This window comes from Hyaena hyaena, unplaced genomic scaffold (genome assembly GCF_003009895.1).
Source record: "Hyaena hyaena isolate Hyena2069 unplaced genomic scaffold, ASM300989v1 scaffold_26, whole genome shotgun sequence".
Taxonomy (NCBI): Eukaryota; Metazoa; Chordata; class Mammalia; order Carnivora; family Hyaenidae; genus Hyaena; species Hyaena hyaena.
The window spans coordinates 5,716,371-5,735,634 of NW_024080658.1; the positions used below are offsets into that span (position 1 = coordinate 5,716,371).

Here is a 19,264-nt window from a genome sequence, read left to right on the forward strand (position 1 = left end):
TTCTCATTTTCTTAATTCTATTTTTTCAAAGACAGCATGAATTTTGTTATGCTAATAAGGAACACCACAGGAAGTATAGCGTTTTTAGTTTCTCTTAATACCATTTCCTGAAAGTGCACCCAATAAGACACAGGTTTTTATCAGGTTTTCCTTATGACTGCAATTGATTTTTTTGAGTGAATTAATTCATGCGTGTAAGGTACCGATTCTGGACTCAGAACTGTGCACAAGCCGTATAAAGGACACAAAAGAGTTTAAATTTGGTGCACACCCTCGATTATTCCACAAAAGTACAGTTGATTAAGTGTAAGGTTGCTTAGTTGTAAGTTTTTTCACTTGGGGGCATTTTCTGAACATTGCCTTATTACATTTCAATTCATTCGTTTTAGTACCCTTGATCAAAAGTCTTCCCATTATCTTAATAAAATTTTATTGAATTTTAGGAGAAACTTCTCTGTTTTTCCAGATATGACATTTAAATATATCTAATACGTTCAGTGGAAGGGCATTAGCATTTGTTAACAGTGCAACTTAAACTTATAAGAAATTATTAAGGAATTGTATGTTTCCTTAGATATCTAATAAGGTAAAAAACCAAAACTTGAAAACCCAAGTAAAGCGAACTTCAGTGACTCACAGACATTTTAGAGAATGAAAGTGGTTTGGGTTTTCCTATAATATATTGTTCTTTAACTTTTAATCCAGTAATCAGCCAATGCTATTTTTATTTGTTTGTTTGTTTGTTTGTTTGTTTGTTCATTCATTTATGTATTTATTTATTTAGAAAGCATGAATGGGGTGGGAGGTGCAGAGATAGAAGGAGAGAGGGAGAACCCCAAATTGACCGTGGCACTGTCAACGTGGAGCCCAATGCAGGGCTCGTACTCATGTCCCCTGATATCATGACCTGAACCAAAGTCAGATGCTTAACCAACTGAGCCACCCAAGCACCCAGTCAATGCTATCTTATCAGCAAGTTTTCTTTGCCAGCACCAGCTGTCCTTGCTCTGTAACCCAGCTTTCACCCTTCCTACATGCATGCAAATGTTAAGGTAAGGCAAGTTGCCTCACAGGCAGTAGTAAATGCCTTTTTACCAAAAATCATGGAGTAGATTGCTCAATACTCTTACATTACCAACAATGATGGCAACTGAGACTTCAGTATTCTCAAATGCAATGGAAAATCTTTTTTCTGAATTGGTGCTAACTGACCCTAATTTCCCTGACACTGTCATATTTAAAGACTGAAGTTAAGCTTTTCTTGATATCTTTGGTTGAAGTTGTCCACAGCAAAAGCAGGGGGGAGACTTTCTCACTTGCCTTTACATCCTTGGCCATCTATTCTCCTTCCAAACCCTATTCCCTCACTAGCATCTTGTTGTCCAAAAGGAAATGGATTGTCATTTGCTTTTGAGAACATTAGATTTCTCCTGGCCATTTTAAACATGATTTCCTGAAACTAAAATTTGGTATAACACCCAGGTGCAATTTCCATTGATTCCAGTCCATGGCCTTAACACCTTAACAAACTGAATAGACGTATATGCATTTCAATTAACTACGGTTAAAGATGAACACATCATTTCACAAGGCCTACTCCTGAATGTCTCCTTCCCAGACCGCTCACTTGTGAGCAAGTGTTGAAGCTACTAAAACTTCCTCCTTGTAGCTTTCCTGCCCCAACCATTTTAACCTCAAAAACAAACTCTAAAATGTTTTATAATTAACAAGAATTGTTCTTTTTAAGACAAACATCAATATGCAGCTCTGTTGATAAACTCAATTATTGAATGCTCTTTTACATAGAAATCCATTTTTAAAGGTATCAACACCCAGAGAAAAGAGTACTGCCTATTGACACATATCACTGTTCGTGATGACTTTTGACAATTAATTATTTTAAGGTAAACTAAGGAAATATAACTCAACATTTTATAAACATTAATACATTAGATTGTGTTTTTAAAAACATTTCTTTGGAAGAAAGACATGAGAGATGACAGCAACAACTGATTTAAAAATTGTTTTAACATGCTGGCTTCTATTTCAGGGCCAGTTTTCATGGAATTCTTGGAAAAGTTTTATAAACAGTTCCCATTATGTAAAAACTTGAGGTACTAATAATTAATGTTTAGGATCCAATCAGCCATCAAAGACGCTCTTCATTTTCCTTTTTAAACTGTGATTCTCCCCCTCAATGCATGTTTATTTATGGACTATGTTTATTAATAGAAATAAATGCATGGTAATACTTCGGCAAGTCGGTTTACATATAATCAGCCATTTACCCCTTACCCAACATGCAAAGTTTATAAAAGCAGACCACCAGGGCAATCTATACCATCCTTCAGTAACCTGACTGGCTGTCAGCTGACTGGCTCTTCAGGTCCCCTATGCAGATCCCTTCATGTAAAGAATTGAGCTCCGCACTTCCCAGGCACCTGTTAATTTTCTATTTCCTAGGATATGTAAATCAACTTGGCCTTGTCCACAAACATTTCTAGAAATTCTGTTGGTTATAGGTAGTATCTTTACAGATGGGATAGTTAGGTCTGGTGTTCCATCATAATGGGTTTGGTGGTAATTAAAACTAGATCATTATTTACATTTTTACACAGTCAGAATGTAACTTTCAAAATGTTATGAGCCACAAAAACATAATTCTCACAGGAAGGGTGAACACATGTAAAAGTTCTAATTAACTCTTTAGTGAAGAAACCAGCAATAGGACAAAGCTGGTTTAAAAAGGATATGAAAGACAAAAAGAAAGAATGAAAGAATGCTGGAATAAGATGGCCAAATTACACACAATATGGTTCATGTCTTACTTGCCAATAATGTTCATAACCTCTCAGATTGTCTTCATTATTGGATAGGAAAATCATTGTGACTGATCAGTTTCCCATAAGGCAACTTTATAGAGAAGTAAAATAGTAATAATAAATAGTTATATTCTCCAGGAGAATAGAATGACAACAAACTTTTTAGATCATGCTTAGTATGACCTTGAAAGGTGAAACAGTTATTTTTGCCTCATTTCCAAATTTGGTTATTTTTTTCTTAACAAATACAGAAGCATCTGGAAAAAATTAAAAACATTTGCATCTTTCCATAGTATAAACTTTTCAAAAATGAAAGTTACTTCTCCCTATGAGTTGCATTATGAATTAGTTATATAAAACAACATAAGTGTACTTTTTATAAAAAATGATTTGATTTGATTTTCCAGACTTATAACTCAAATCAAATTCACCACATTCAGGATTACTCAGGAAAGATCCCTAGTTCTAGCTTCTGATCAATTATAAGAAATTCCTTAAGGAAAAAAAAAAAAAACATAAAAACACAAAACTCACGTATTCCAAGCATATTTATGGGGAAACATAAATAGGTATTTTTTAACATTTTGAAGTGAGTGATATCTCATGGAAGCATCACAGAATACTAAAATTCAGACAAAGCCTTTCTGCTCTCACTCAATATTTTATAAATCACTATCACTTCCTTCTTTTCCAAAGCATTGCAGAGTGTACCAAAAATGCCCCTTTGGGCAGAGGATATTTTCAATATTTCTCTTGGGAAATCAAAATGATTTTCCCACCCACTACTTGTTATACTTATCTTTGCTATTCTAGCCATTATTTTTTAAGTGATGGAATAATGTTACAGATACCAATTGCAGACAATTTCTTCTCCAGCTACTTGCCTGTAGTCTATTTCAGAAAAACTTTTTATATCTACCAGAAGAGGGCAGGGAAGGGAAGAGGAGGTAAAATATTTTAGAATGACTAATGCTTGATCAGAAAAGACAGAGCTCATTTATTCTTCTTAGTTCCTCACATTGTATCTAGTAATTACTTGGTAATGACGCTGAAAATGTCTACTAGGGGAAAAAGTTTTAACAACAACAAAAGTAACATTTGGAAAATACTTTGAAATGCAAAGTCTTTGGAATTGTCTTCATTTCTTTAATACCTACTGAAACTACTTTAAACCTAATAGTCATTAAATAAACACTCATTGATTAAATTGTGAAGGATCAAGGTTTGGATGTATTTAAGTAAGGATCAGGAATCTATATTACTGAAGTGTACACATGAGAAACTGCCAAACCCAAGCCTGAGCTTGACTTATTCATTTGTGGGCCTCACAGATTAGCTTCACCAGAATCAAAGAAGTTTTCTAATGTGCTTCTACCAACTTTTCTTTTTTTGAGGCAATAGAAAGGAGACAAAAAAACAAACAAAAAAGGTATCCCTGAGATTTGTTGGGAGTCTGGAGGTGGGTTGCACCTTCTGGGCCAAGGCATATGTTATAGACAAATTTCCCCAGGGGAAAATGTGGTGTTGTCAGTTTTTTAACATGGTAATTTCATAGTTCTTTCATCCAATATTTATTCAGGTTTGTTGAAAAACATTTCTTGTAGTAGGATAGCTCTACAGTCTCTCCTCTAAGATACCATTCAGTAACTAACACCCTAGTAATAAACACCTGAGAGCCATCGGCTCCCTTTTCTTCACACCTGCGTTCAGTCTTTGACCAAGACCTGCTGATTTGACCTGCTGTTCAGTTTTCTCATCTGTCACCTACTCTCTGCATCTCTGCCCCCAGTGAGGCATCTTTCTTCTGGTTCAGGGTCATAGTCTCCTACCTTGATATAGTTTCCACACAGCTGCCACGTGAACTCCGTAAAATGCAAAGCTGCCCTTGTTATTCCCCTCCTTCAAGACCTTCATGCTTCCTGCTTGCTTAGTTTAGAGAATAAAACACAAAGATTTTTGCACTGTACAGCCTTCAGTGCCTGGCCCCCATTGGTCTTGACAGCTCATCACATATTACTCCCTGCTAAAAACACAGGTTCTAATTTCACAAACACATCAAGGACTTTTCAAGTCCACATCATTGCTTGTAATGTTGCCTCTGATATGAGGGTGCTTCCCACATTTATTTGCCTATCTTTCTCATTACTGAACTGTCAAGACTCAGATCAGAAATTACCTCTAGCATAACTTCTCTGAACAGGGTGCTGAAAATTTCCCTCCTCTGGACTTCCTGGCACATGCCTCCCTTTTCACTCACATCATGCTTGTAGTCTGCCTCACTCCACAAGAGTCACCGTTGAAATGTGGCTGAGTGTATGACTGAGCAATTGATTATTTTATTTGTATTTTATTAAGTAACCGTATGTGGCTAGTGCTATTGCATAGGACGGTGCAGCCCAAGGGGCTTCATGCTGTATTGCTCTTCTGTAGGGAAAGTAATACCAGCAACTTCATATCTCTTCTTGTAAAAGCAGAGTAATTAATTTTAGGAATTTTATGTGTATTAATGTTATAAGCATCAAAAGGGTCATTTTTTTAAAAAAGGACTTCATTTTTACTAATTTTTTTGAATAATTTACTTTGGCAAATATGCTGAAGTGACTTTATACTATAATAATAAGCCCCTGCCTCTGAGGCAGCTGAACCATGCTTTTCTCCATGGGCCTTTTTAACCACTGTGAAAAATTGATTACACTTCATTTGATCTCAGGTTTACAGTATCAGAGTATTTATGTATTTCTGGACATTATTGGTGGTTTTCTAAAATAAGGAAAAAGCAAAAGCTGTGAATAATTTTCAAACTTCAACCTTAATTTCAATATTTTTAAATTTAACTGACAAGGTAATTATCCCAGAAATTGTCCTAACTCAATGATTTGTGAAACTATGATTGTCCCATTAAAATGACAGAGCACTCAATCAGGAGAGAAAAATGGTTCTCTGAGGTTTGGCCCTATTAAACCAGTTCTTTATGCTATTATCCACTTCTCCTTTTGAATATACGCAGCTGTGTGTTTCCGTGTGCATGAGGAAAAGTGTCACAGCCAGAAGATGGCTAATGTTAATGCAGAGCAGTGAAGCAGAGGGTTAAGAGTGCAGATTCTGTGGGCAGCCTGCCTGATCGGAATCCCACAGGGCTACGTCACACTGGTGGTCTGATGGAAACGGTTCAGTTGGCCACTCTCCACCCCAGTTTCTTCATCTACAAACAAGGACAATAACTTGATCTGTCATGCTGATCTGGACGCATTACAGTAAAATCCCTCATGTCTGAATTTTATCAAGCAACAAAAGGCTATTTTTTGCTAATACTACATGCTCATCACAGATCAGCTGGGGCCTCTGTTCCACATCACGCATATGCAGGGACCCAGGTAGCTACAGCAGTCACTGTCTGGAAAACTGACAGTCACCATACCAGAGGGGAAGGAGCTCAGGAAGGCTGTCTTCAGCAAGTGCACTCACCTTGAAATGACCCACTTCACTTCCCCTCATAAATCATTGGCCAGATGCAGCTCTGAAGCCAAGAGTGCAATCTTACCACGTGCACAAGAAAGAGGCTGAACTGTGCAGTGACAAGGCACTACTGATTACCACAAAAATTATACCTATCTCATACACTAAAAAGTTACTTTACACTAATTACCTAGAACGGGACCTGAAGTAAGTTATTATTAACTAATGAAGAGCAAATGCATGAAGTGTGAAATTAGATGATTCCAATTTCATGTCAAACTACATGATTTTAGGGCGCCAAGTCTGCTAAAACCAGCCAATCTGAGGGTGGAAAAGATAAAAGTGAGGTAATCCAGAGGGTTCATACTTTACTTCCATCAAGTAAGATCTATTTTAGAAATATACTCTGATTATAATTCCTTCATGCAAAAGAATCATAATATATTTGTTCCTTTGTGTGTTCAACAAGTATATGAAAGTACTGTCCTAAGTGCTGAGGATACGGTAGTGAACAATAGAGAAAAGTTTTCTGCCCTCATGGGAGATTGGATGTTAAATGTATAACATACAAACTCTCACTTAAGACTGTGATAAATGTTACTGAGAATTTCTGTACAGGCAATGGAATTAATTATAAGTATTTAGGAATTTTACAAATCTTTAAAGTACGCATTATATTTATTCCTCCGTATTAAATACCAACAAATCCTATGGTCAGGACCTATACTAGGGGTCAGAATTTAAGAGATTATTAAGGCATGATCCTTTCCTCAAAGAGTTCACAGTCTCCCTCGGAAACTTCCATATAAAGAAATAATATTAATATTACACAATATATACCATGATTGAGATAAACTGAGTACCGAGGACAAGGATCTATTACATACTGGGAGAATGAATATGAGAAATAGCTTCTGGGAGAAGCATATACCTGAAATCAGGTTTGATGTATCATTAGGAATTAACTAGACAAATTGATGAAAACCATTCCAAGTGGAACATGTGCAGAGGAATGAACTTGGAGATGAATACTGTATAGATGAGGAATGACAAGTAGTTCACAGTGCTTGGAGGGAGGAAATGATAAGCAGTCAGTCTGGAGTGCCTGCTAGGTCAGGTCAAGGAGTATCTACTGCTGTGCTGAGTTTGGGTCTTAGCCAAAGGCCATTAAGGTAAATTACGGGAGTTTATTAAATATTGTGAATAAGATTTGCATTTTACACAGATATCTTTAACAGGTAGTATGGCTTGAAGTAGGTTGAGATGGGAAGAAGACAGACCAGTTAAGAATCTGCTGCAACCAACATGAAGTGGAATTTATTTCAAGAATTGTAAGGGTGAGGGGCGCCTGGGTGGCTTAGTCGGTTAAGCGTCCGACTTTCGCTTAGGTCATGATCTCGCGGTTCGTGGGTTCGAGCCCCGCGTCGGGCTCTGTGCTGACTGCCAGCTCGGAGCCTGGAGCCTGTTTCAGTCTGTGACTCCCTCTCTCTCTGACCCTCCCCTGCTCGCACTGTCTCTCTCTCTCTCCTAGAAATAAATAAAATATTTAAAAAAAGAATTGTAAGGGTGATTCAACATACAAAAATAAGTCAATGTAATACAGTACATCAATAGAGTAAAGGGCAAAAATTATATTGTCATCGTGGTAGATGTCATAAAAACATTTGAAGATGTTCAACACCTCTTCATGATAAAAACACTGAATAAACTAGGAAGACTGGGAATCCCATTAGCCTAATACATCTAAAAAACCACAGTTAGCATCATACTAAATGGTGAAAGAAGACAGAATGCTTTCCCCCTAAGATCAGGAATAAGAGAAGACTATCTACTCTTGCTATTTCTATTCAACAGTGTACTGTACATTCAATCTAGGTCAGTTAGACAAGAAAACAAAATAAGGAACATCCAGATTGGAAAGGAAAAAGTGAAATTATCTATATTACCAGATGACATGATCTGGTGCAAAAAACAAATCCTAAAGAATCCACTAAAACTTTTTATTTTTATAAAATAATAATAATAAAAATAAAATAATAAATATATTAGCACTAATAAGTAGGCCCAGCAAAGTTATGAAACAAGATATTAAAAAACCAAAGAGATTTCTATATAGTAGCAATGAACCACCTGAAAAAGAATTTAAAAAACAAACTATTTGACTTAAAATAGCATAGTGTCAGAAAGAATAAAATACTTTCTTTCTTAGAAGACCTAAATAGGGATGCCTGGGTGACTCAGTCAGTTAGGCTCAGGTAATGATCTCATGGTTCATGAGTTCAAGCCCCACCTTGATCAGCCTCCTTCTGATCCTGTGTGTCACTCTTTCTCTGCCCCTCCCTTGCTCATGCTCTATCTCTCTCTCTCTGTCTCTCAAATAAATAAATAAATAAATAAATAAATAAATAAATAAAATAAAAAACATTAGAACACCTAAATAAATGGAAAACTAACCCATATTTGTAGATTGAAAGAACATAAATTATTAAGATGACAATACTAATTTGTTTTACAGATTCAATGCAATCTCTATCAAAATTGAGGTTGACTTATGTGCCAAAATTGACAAGCTGATCCTAAAATTCATATGAAAAGTCAATGGATCCAGAACAGCCAAAACAATTATGAAAGAGAAAAAACGAAGTTAGAGGATTTAAACTTTCCATTTTCAATACTTAATACAAGGCTACAGAAATCAACACAGTGAGGTGGTGCCATAAGGACAGATAAATGACTCAATGCAATAAAATTGAGAGTCCAGAAATAAACCCTTGCATTTATGATTAATAACTTTCAACAAAAGTACCAATACAACTAAATGACGGCAATAATAGTCTTTCAACAAACAGTTTTGGAATAATCATATATCTACATGCAAAAAAAAAAAAAAAGTTGAGGCATATACCATACACAAAAATTAACTCAAAATGTATCGAAAACCTAAATGTAAAAGCTAAAACTAAAAATCTCAGAAGAAAACTTAGGTATAAATATTTATGATTTTTGGATCAGCTAATGTTTTCTAGATATAATACCAAAAGCACAAGCAACCAAAGTAAAAATAGATTAAACAAGAAGAGTGATAATTGAGTTTTGAGACCACATCAAGAAGCTTGTAGCTGTACAACTGGAATCCCTGAAGGAGATGAAAATGAGAAATAAAAAAATATTAAGGAAATAACATGCAAAATATTTTCAAATTTGATGAAAACTATAAACCTATATATTCAAGAAGCTCAATGAATTCAAAACACATGAAGAAAACTACACAAAGGCACATCATACAGAAATTAATTGAAATACTGATAACAAAAAATATTAAAAATAGACATAGATAAAAGGCAAATTATGTACAATTGCAAAGATATGAATGGCAATAGACTTTCTGGAAACAACATGAGCAGGGCAAAGTAGAACAACATCTTTAAAATAATGGGAAAAAACCATTGTCACCTAGAATTCTACACTCAGTGAATTGTCTTTCAAAAACAGAAGTGAACACCTTTTCAGACATAAAAGATAAAAGAATTCATCTCTAGCAGACTGCTATACAAGAAATAGAAGAAATCCACCAGGCAGGAGATGATAACAGGTGGAAATCTGGATCTACAAAAACCATGAAGGACACCGGGAATGGTAAACATGTGACAAAAAGCAAATTAGTGGTTGTTGTGGCTCAAAAGGGTCTCAGGAAGGAGCTGGACAGAGATATTATAACGGAATTTGAGGAAATTTGGAGGGTGATAGATACACTTCTTATCTTTATTATGGAGCATGGTTTTATGGGAGAATAATTTGCTAACACTTAACAAATTATACTTTATTTTTTGCTGTTTATTGTATGCCAATTATGGCACAATAAATCACTTAAGTAAACAAAAAGATTTTGAGTTGCCAGTGCAATATTCAAGTCGATTAGATTAAGATTAGAGTCACTTTTTGGATAGAAGAGCTCGCACCTCAGGGGAAGAACTAGATTTACAGTTATTTGAGTTCAAATAACCTTTGAATTAAATACGTTTGCAAGCCTTGGCTGTGTATTCAGTCAGCCTGAACTTGAACACTGGCTTTGCTTCTTACTAGCCATGCAACTTAATTAAAAAAAAAAATTCTTCATGCCTCACTGTAAATGGACAGAAAGATAATACCAATATCACAAATTCATTATATTAAGTCCTCAATAAATGTTACAAAAACAACACAGTCTTGGGAGTGGATTAGCATTCACACAAAAGCAATGCATTAGAGCAGTGTTTCATAGTCCTTTTTCTTTTCCTTATTGATGCCCTAAGGAGACTTTTTGAAGAATTTTTCCTAATCCTTGCCACCTCATGAAATTTTAACACCACTGTTATAATGTATATCTATTTTTCCACTGTGGCCTTTGGAGGAGCACATACCACTGTAATAGCCATGATTTTTTTCATCCCCCAAGAATCAATTTTCACTCCCTTGGAAACAATATTGTGACTCCCCACCCTAAATTATGGGTGAATGGGTTCTTGGAAGACACAGATTAGATCATCAGACTTAAGATGAAGAGTAGATGATAAATGTACAGTGTAGGGGTATGACTGAATTCATCAGATGTTTTCTAAATAGGCCCAAAGTGTAGAATAATTAAACCAACTCAGCCCCGTGAAATAAATGGTACCTTTATTATTTTTAAATTTTTTAATGTTTTGTGTTTTATTTTGAAATAGAGAGAGAGCATGAGTGCAAGCAAGGGAGGGGCAGAGAGAAAAAGAAAGAGAGAGAATCCCAAGCAGGCTCCATGAGATCATGACCTGAGCTGAAATCAGGAATCAGATGCTTAACAGACAGAGCCACCCAGGCACCCCAAATGGTACCATTACTGACCTATACATACATATATAGGTATATTTACATTGTACTGATGATCTTTAAGTATATTTTAAGATCATATATGAAACAGTCAAGACGGTGCCCAAAGACACTCTCAAAGGTGTTTTTGGGTGTCACAAAGACATTACAAACCCCTCTCCCAGCACAGCATTACTGGATTTCTCCCTGTTGCAACCCCTCCCAACACAACACTGAACAAAATTTCTCAATAAATTCTATGAGTATTTATTGTGTGTGAAAATTAAGACTTCTCAGTTTTCATTTGTATAACTAACGTAATGAATATCTGTATATATAAAATCTGTATATGCAAAACCACATCGATTTCAGTGCTAGTGAACTCTTTTTAACAAAATTCTGGTTAATGTTACCATATGAAAAAGTGATAACCATCCTTTTTCACAGAATCAGCTGGTACATGGGCAGTCTTTGTGATATCCCACATTTTTTAGCAAATGTAATATAGGCTTATGATGGATGAAGTTGGTTGAAGATAAATAGATCCTGGAAGTATAATGTACAGCATGGTGATTATAGTTAACAACATGGTATTGTACATTTGAAAGTTGCTAAGAGTAGATCTAAATGTTTTCATTATAAGAAAAAAATGTTGTAACTATTGGTGGTGATGGATGTTAATTAAGCTTATTTTGGTAAACATTTAGCAAGGTATGCATATATCAAATCCTTATGTTGTATGAATAAAACTAATATTTGTATGTCAATTATAGCTCAATTTAAAAAAAATAAGCTTTGCTTTTTCTTTTATTATTTGTGAAATTGCCATCTTTGTTTTTTGTTTTTTATACAGTGAGAAAAATTTTGATTATTCTACTAGGAGACCAGAAAACTGGTCAAAAATCTTTTTATATTATATTCTGTGGTAAATGTGCATTCTGCTGTCATGCTCTGGTGGCAGCAAACTATAAATGATATATGGATATGAAAACACCTGCCATTTATATGCAGAATGTCTCCATAAGCTCTTCCTGCAGACAGATAGACATTGGAATATCTTACACTGACACAAGGACCTTCTATTAGAAAAAGCTTGAATTCCTAGCAATCTAAAAATGCAGAATAATCACACGTACCTACCTCTGAGTAGCTGGGCAGGGGAATATCTGTTGTTTTAAGACAGAAGAAGAGGAAGTTGGGACCAGAAGGAAACCTAAATAATAAGCTAATCACTTGCTCCACCTCTCCTATGAGTTTTAATCAATTGCAAAAAAGACACAATGAGCCAAACGTTGGTTAAGTGTCAGTATTATCATCCAAAGTACAAAATTCACTGTTCATCCTTTGTGGGAGGATACTGGCTTAGTTCCTAAAAGGAAATGAGGCTATTAGCTTCTCCCTGATTTAAAACTCACCTGCACAAATAAGAGACTTACCTGAATTACCTACCAAGCCAGAGGAAGAGGTGTTAGAACAGAGATGGTAGAGACATGGATAATAAATGAAGAAAAGGACATTCCTGTTTTGTCTAGCACAGTGGTTCTCAAAGTGGATCCAAGGCCCACAGCATCAACATCACTTGGAAACCTGCTAGAAAGGCAAAGTCTTGGACCCTATCCCAAACTACTGAATCAAAAAATTCTGGGGATGGGACACACCAATCTGTTTTATTAAGCCTTCCAAATGATTCCGGAGCCCATCAAAATTTGAGTGACACTTGTCTACATATGGAGAACAGAAAAACAAGATCCATGTGGTCTCTGGGACAGAAAGCCAATCCTGCTTCCTATGCCAGAGAAAAAGTTACCCACACCTGGAACTTGGCCCATAGCTATCAGGTTTTCACCAATTAGATGCACTTCCTTTGCTTGACTGAAAAAGAGTGAGAAAGAGTTCACTCCTCCAGAAGCCAAAGTAGAAAGATAAGGAAAGAGATATTACTAAAACTAGGAAGAAATTGGTCCTTATATCTGAACTTGAAGCCAAATACTGGTCCACCAGTGAAACATGAATGACTAAAGAGGGTCCACTGTTGTGCGGATTTGTCTTTTTCTTCTGGTCACATTGACAAGGATTCTGAAAGATTCCTAAATCTTTTTTTTTTTTTTTTTGGTTGATAAAACCATATTTTTTTAAAGAAAAGCAGGGCTATCTCCTATAGTCTCTTCTTAAGTTTTTTTTAAAGTTTATTTATTTTTAAGAGAGAGAGAAATAGAATGTAAGCAGGGGAGGGGCAGAGAGTGAGGGAGACATAGAACCCAAAGCAGGCTCTAGTCTCTGAGCTGTCAGCACAGACCCCAATGCGGGGGTTGAACTCAAGAGCTGTGAGATCATGACCTGAGCCAAAGTCTGGTGCTTAACCAACTGAGTCACCCACGTGCCCCACCTATAGTCCTTTCAAAATCTTGCCCAAATATCTAAAAAAAAAAAAAAAAAAAAAAAAAACATAGATTGGAAATTCTTTATAGTTTAGTATAAAGGTATTTCCTCTACCAGTGAGTATGAACAAAAGAAAAGGAAAGTATGAACTTTGAAATATCTAAAAAAACCAAAAAAACCCACAAAAACATAGGTTGGAAATCCTTTATAGTTTAGTATAAAGGTATTTCTTCTGTCAGTGAGTATGAACAAAAGAAGGAAGGGAGGAACAAGGAAGGAAGGGGAAAGAAGAAAGAAAGAAAGAAAAGAAAGAAAGAAAGAAAGAAAGAAAGAAAGAAAGAAAGAAAGAAAGAAAGAAAGAAAGGAAAGAAGGAAGAGGAAGGAAGGAAAGAAGGAAAAAAGAAAGAGAGAGAAATAAAGAAAGAATACTCATTCTAGATCAGATGAGATCGGGCACATTCAGGGTGGTATGGCAAGAATACTCATTCTAAAAACAGAAACCAGGAGACAGGAGAAAGAAAAGACAACAGCCTTGATAAAGAAATATATACATAAAATTTTAAATACAAGCATTTTAAGCCAGTATTTGCACATCACTTCCCTATCAAATATTCAACTAGTGGTTTCTTAATAGAATGAGTAAGGTTCATTCTGTGGTAAAAGATAAGTTACTAAAGAACTTAAGAAAAAAAATCGGAAGGCAAGTAAACTATGAATTCAAAATTAACATCAAAATTATTTTTATAAGGATTTTCCATTCTTAAGATTTTTAATTTAACTAATTTAATTTTTGAGAGAAAGAGAGGGAGTGTGAGCAGGGGAGGGGTAGAGAGAGCCAAAAAGAGAATCCCACACAGGCTCCATGCCCACCATGGAGCCCAATGCAAGGCTTGATCCCAGTTGTCCCAAGATTTTTTATTTTTACTTTTAGGCAATCTCTACACCCAGTGTGAGGCTTGAACTTACAACCTTGTGATCAAGAGTCACATATTCTACTGACTGAGCCAGCCAAATGCACCCAAAGGTAATTTTTTTAATGCAAGTTTTTTATTCACTAGGTGATTATATGGTGTGTGTGTGTGTGTGTGTGTGTGTGTGTGTGTGTGGAGAAAGAGAGGAAGAGAGAGAGAGAAGATGCTCAAATAAGTTTGAAAAATACTATTGTAAGCAAAATTAAACAGTTTCCTGCTTCCTTTTCTTCACAGCTCCTCAGGGGTTTAAGATAAATAAGCTAATCTGCTTTCTACATTTCTAAAGTATGCTATGCAGCATTTCTCAAACTTGTTTCACTATGGAATCCTTATTTCTCTACACAACTACCATCTTAATCAGATCCAACTTAGAAAATGGTGACCGATCTTTGCTGTCTTATTAGGTGTTTATGTCATTTCAGATTAGTTTATATTTATGTGGAAACTTTAATATTTTCCTGATCATTTGAATCCCCAATTGGATAATATAATTAAGTATAAATTTTGCACAATCTATCCACCAGCCTTACTTATAGCCTCCCTTCTTTGCCTTTTAGTTTTAGATTGTATGAAATTGGTTTTACATTCCAGTTCAACAAATATTTATTAAATACTTACAATAGGTCCTGAATTTCAAATGGAGGTAAGTATAGGTAGATGAAAAATAATCATGAAACATATTTCTTAGGAGTTACGACATGGGTAAACCATATCTAGATGCAGAACCGGTGCTGAAAAGTCAATATCATGTGGGGGGAATAGTGTTTTATTTTAAACGTCACCATCTATTCTTGAAGTAGGATAATATTTAGTTTATATGAAGGTTGTTGTTTGTTTTTTTTTTTCCCTGTACTTCTTTTTACTTTATCCCCTTCAAGTGATAAGGTCTTTGGGATGATAGTGGGGTTTATGGGGTCTGGAGCTGAGGACCAAGAAGGAATTCTTGAAGATGTCTTTGGTAAAAAAAGGTGTCCTGGTATCATGAGGAGAGACTGGTTTTATACTATGGTGTTGAGAGTGAGGTCAAGCCCAAGAGAAGTTTCCAGTGAGATTTTCAAATGCTAAAGAAGATTACAGGGTACTGAAAGCCTAGCTATTGTCAAGCTAAGATTTATTCCCTCTGGCAAAGCATTAACATTAAGACAGTAGGGAGTTCTGGACATTGTACTCTGCCTGACTCAAGTATTTGTCAATGGGCTGTAAGGTTATAAGGAAATTTAGTTCTATCTGTCATTTCCTTCTGCCCTTTGTTTCCCACTTCATTATGGAGGACTGCAGGACTATGATCTCTATCAGTTAACCATTTGTTTTCCCCTTTCCTTTGTTCTTGGGCAGCCAGGAGTGCCTGAATATCACACATATTCCACCTGGGGTGGGGGAAGGGAGGAGGGGAGGGGTGTTTGTGGCCTGTCAGTTTGCTTTATGCTCCCTCATCACAAGCACATAGTAAACTCATTGCCTCAGGGAAGGAAAGTAGAAAAAAGGGTATCTTCAGGGCTTTTGGTTTACAAACGTATTAATTCATTAAGGAGATTTTGCTTGATGCTTATGAAGCAAGCAAAAGATGAATTGTTTTGCCTGGATAGAAGACAGATGGAGCAGAGATATTGAAAGGAAAACATCAGAGGAACCTGGAGGGAAGAATTCTGTATTTCAGGGCCCAGCAGAGTCCAGAGCTATGGTTAGCCCTTAGAAGGGCTTGGTAGTGTGGCATGTCTGGGTAATGGGCCATTTAAACAGTTTCTCATATTTTCATTCTCTAGCAGGGCTGGAAGGTAGCAGGATCATTTCAGGGCCATCAAGACATAACTTCAAGAACAGATGATCTGCGGATCCTGGATAGAACCTTGAGACTTCTTCCCATCAAATGTTTTGGCAGTATGTAAAAGCTCCAAAACCTAGAAGTAGAAACCCCAAAATAACTATCTACTATACCAACAAGATGGGAGCTAATATTAGACTGTTATCAAAAGAAAGAAAGAAAGAAAGAAAGAAAGAAAGAAAGAAAGAAAGAAAGAAAGAAAGAAAGAGAAAGAAAAAAAATATTTTGTCTGAATCTGTAGACTGAAATTCATAATTGCTATGCATGATAGAAAATACCTTCTTGGTACCAAAGATATTTAATTTTATTCAATAGGGAGGATTTAATAGCTAAAATAGAATGATACTCTTCCCCCTATAGTCTATAAAAGTTTTTAAAAACAATTATTAAGAAAGTAGGGATAGAAACTTTTAACTATTGCATCATGTTTCAAATGTAATTATCTTCTCTGCCACTTCTGGAATATTAAGGCTAGAAAAAAAAAAACTCATTTGAAAGAAGTCACAGAAGTCAAAACAGAAAGTTTATGATGAGGAGGAACAATGTGGTTGGGTCTCCAAAACATAGTTCTTAGTTTTTTAAACAGCTTCCTTTTTTTTTTTTTTTTTTCTAGGAGAGAGAGAGAGAGAGAGAGAGCGTGAGCAGGGGAGGGTCAGAGAGAGAGGGAGTCACAGACTGAAACAGGCTCCAGGCTCTAAGCTGGCAGTCAGCACAGAGCCCGACGTGGGGCTCGAACCCACGAACTGTGAGATCATGACCTAAGCGAAAGTTGGACGCTTAACCGACTAAGCCACCCAGGCGCCCCTAAACAACTTCCTTAATCCTACTTCAAATGTAAGATATTTGGCATAAAATAGAAGATAGAAGCAGAAATATCATGAGTTTGTCATCATGGTTCATCCTAGCTCATAATTTCTTTGGTTAAATAATTTTCTAAATTGATTCAGGTTTACTCATTCCTTTAAGGAATTTTTAATAGAATTCACCTCCATCCTCAAATTCCATTCCCAACTCCATTGGGAATTCTTCACAGAAGGAGACAAAGACAAGGAAAGAATCAGAAACTCTTCTAGACAAACAACATTCTTTTCAACAATTGTTTTCAGGTCTGGCTGCATATGAAAATCACTAGAGATTTAAAAAAAATACCACTCTTGTTATTCCTCACACTAGGTGTGGCCATGTGCCTGCATTAACTAAATAAAAATCTATGGCAGAGATTGCTAGCTGTCTCTTAATATACATCTTCCCTTCTATGTGTACATACCAATGGATTTAAAGAGCTACATTGTTCTAGACACCAAAAATATGCAAGAGAACAAAGCAACTAAAAATTTCTGCCTTCCTGGAGCTTCTGTTATAGTAGAAACAAAAAGATATATAAATTAGCAGAATATAAAATATGTTAGATGGTAAGAAAAGCTGTGAAGAAAATAGAGAATTTACTTACTTTTATAACTCTATAGATTTTAGATGTAAAAATATTGGGTAAGAAACCCAACAAAGGCAGGAAGATTTGGTGTTTAAACAAGTTAAATAACTGAACTTACCAACATAATCCTGTTATCAAAGTCTTATAGATGCCTTTTAAAGTATGTCAACCAAGTAAAGTAGTTGAAGTCTTTGGAATGCAGATGTTGCTTAAAATGTAGTCCCTTCGATGGCAGCATCTGTAAGAAAGCATGACACAACGTATTGGGAGCCATTTCTGAACCAATAAATTTAGAAAAAACTCCTTGTGAGTTTAAGGTAAATTGCAGAGACTCTTACCTTCAGGTGGCAATCGATATCCACCCCCAGTCAATTGTTTCTGCTTGAGCACCGACCCCCAAGGCACCCAAGGCACCCTGTTGATTGATATTCGGAGTGACTCATTCTGGTCTTCATGGGCTGATTGTACTTTGTGAAGGAACTTACTGTAGGAACTTCTTCTTTTGTGGTTATGAAAGCAACATTGCTTCCTGAAAGACCTGTTTTTCTTAATACCTCCCATTAAGTGATAAACAGGCTATTGACCCCTACTCATAAAGAACTAACTTTTGCCTTTACTATGCTAATGCCACCTCTGGGCTGTTCCCCATACCTTTTGCATATCAATGTTCTGGAGAATCTTTACTGATCAAAGAATTTATCATCAGAATGCCACATCTGTGCCTTCCCCCAAACATGAAATCATAAAGTCGAGTCTCAGACACTGCGAAGATGCCTAGCTGGTCCCAGAAAGAACCTTGTGCCTCTCTCATCCCTCCCTCGCTGACACCGTCCATCCTTCAGGGACCCCTGGACCTGCTGGAGTGGGACTCTGGCTCAACTGCTTTCAATCTTGGCTTATATTTAGGCTTAGCTTCTCAAAAGGAAGCTTTCCGATATTCTAGCATATATGGATTGAGGAAAAATCACTGCAAGTTTTTCTAGTAGAAGCATGAGTTTAGTCCTGACATTGGTCAGGTCCTGGATGGTTAGTGAGTGTACTCAAATGAGAAGATGTGTTGAGCTAATGGTCCCAAACTGTTGGTTAGGCTGGGCCCTGAGGACAAAGGCCTGTGGTCCAATGGGGAGGGAAAAGTTCAGGGCCCATTGGCACGGATTTAATTGTCTAAGGGAACAGAGGAGCCAGTGTTTCTATGTAGTAGTCATTCTTGACATCAAATTGATCCAGGAATGCACATTCAGGTTGCAATTTAACCCCAGAGAAAGTGGAGATCAGAGCCCCAGGCAAAGAGGCTGAGATCTGATCAGTACTTTATGATGTCAGCAACCTTTGATTCTGTCTGAGAATCCACTTCCCTATCAAGGGAAAGTGCATGGATTGAGAAGACATGTCAGGCAGGAGGCACCCAGAATGATTACCTATACCCTTCCCACTCAGTTGTACTGAAAGTACATTCCTCAAACACCTATAGGTACCAAGTACCGAGCTAGGTACAAGAAAACAATATAAGAATAAAATATTTAGTTCTCACTGTCCAACTGTCCAGAAGCACATGCTT

The 19,264-nt window shown here is 36.4% G+C and overlaps 1 long non-coding RNA gene across 1 annotated transcript; it reads right to left on the reverse strand.

Moving 5' to 3' along the window:
* Positions 1-15,664: 15,664 nt before the first annotated feature.
* On the reverse strand, positions 15,665-18,160 carry LOC120228697. The gene is made up of 3 exons (XR_005527574.1): positions 18,045-18,160; positions 17,825-17,944; positions 15,665-16,350 (listed from the first exon to the last, which is right to left on the reverse strand). It is a non-coding gene; the product is annotated as an uncharacterized LOC120228697 (long non-coding RNA).
* Between the last annotated feature and the right edge of the window lie 1,104 nt (positions 18,161-19,264).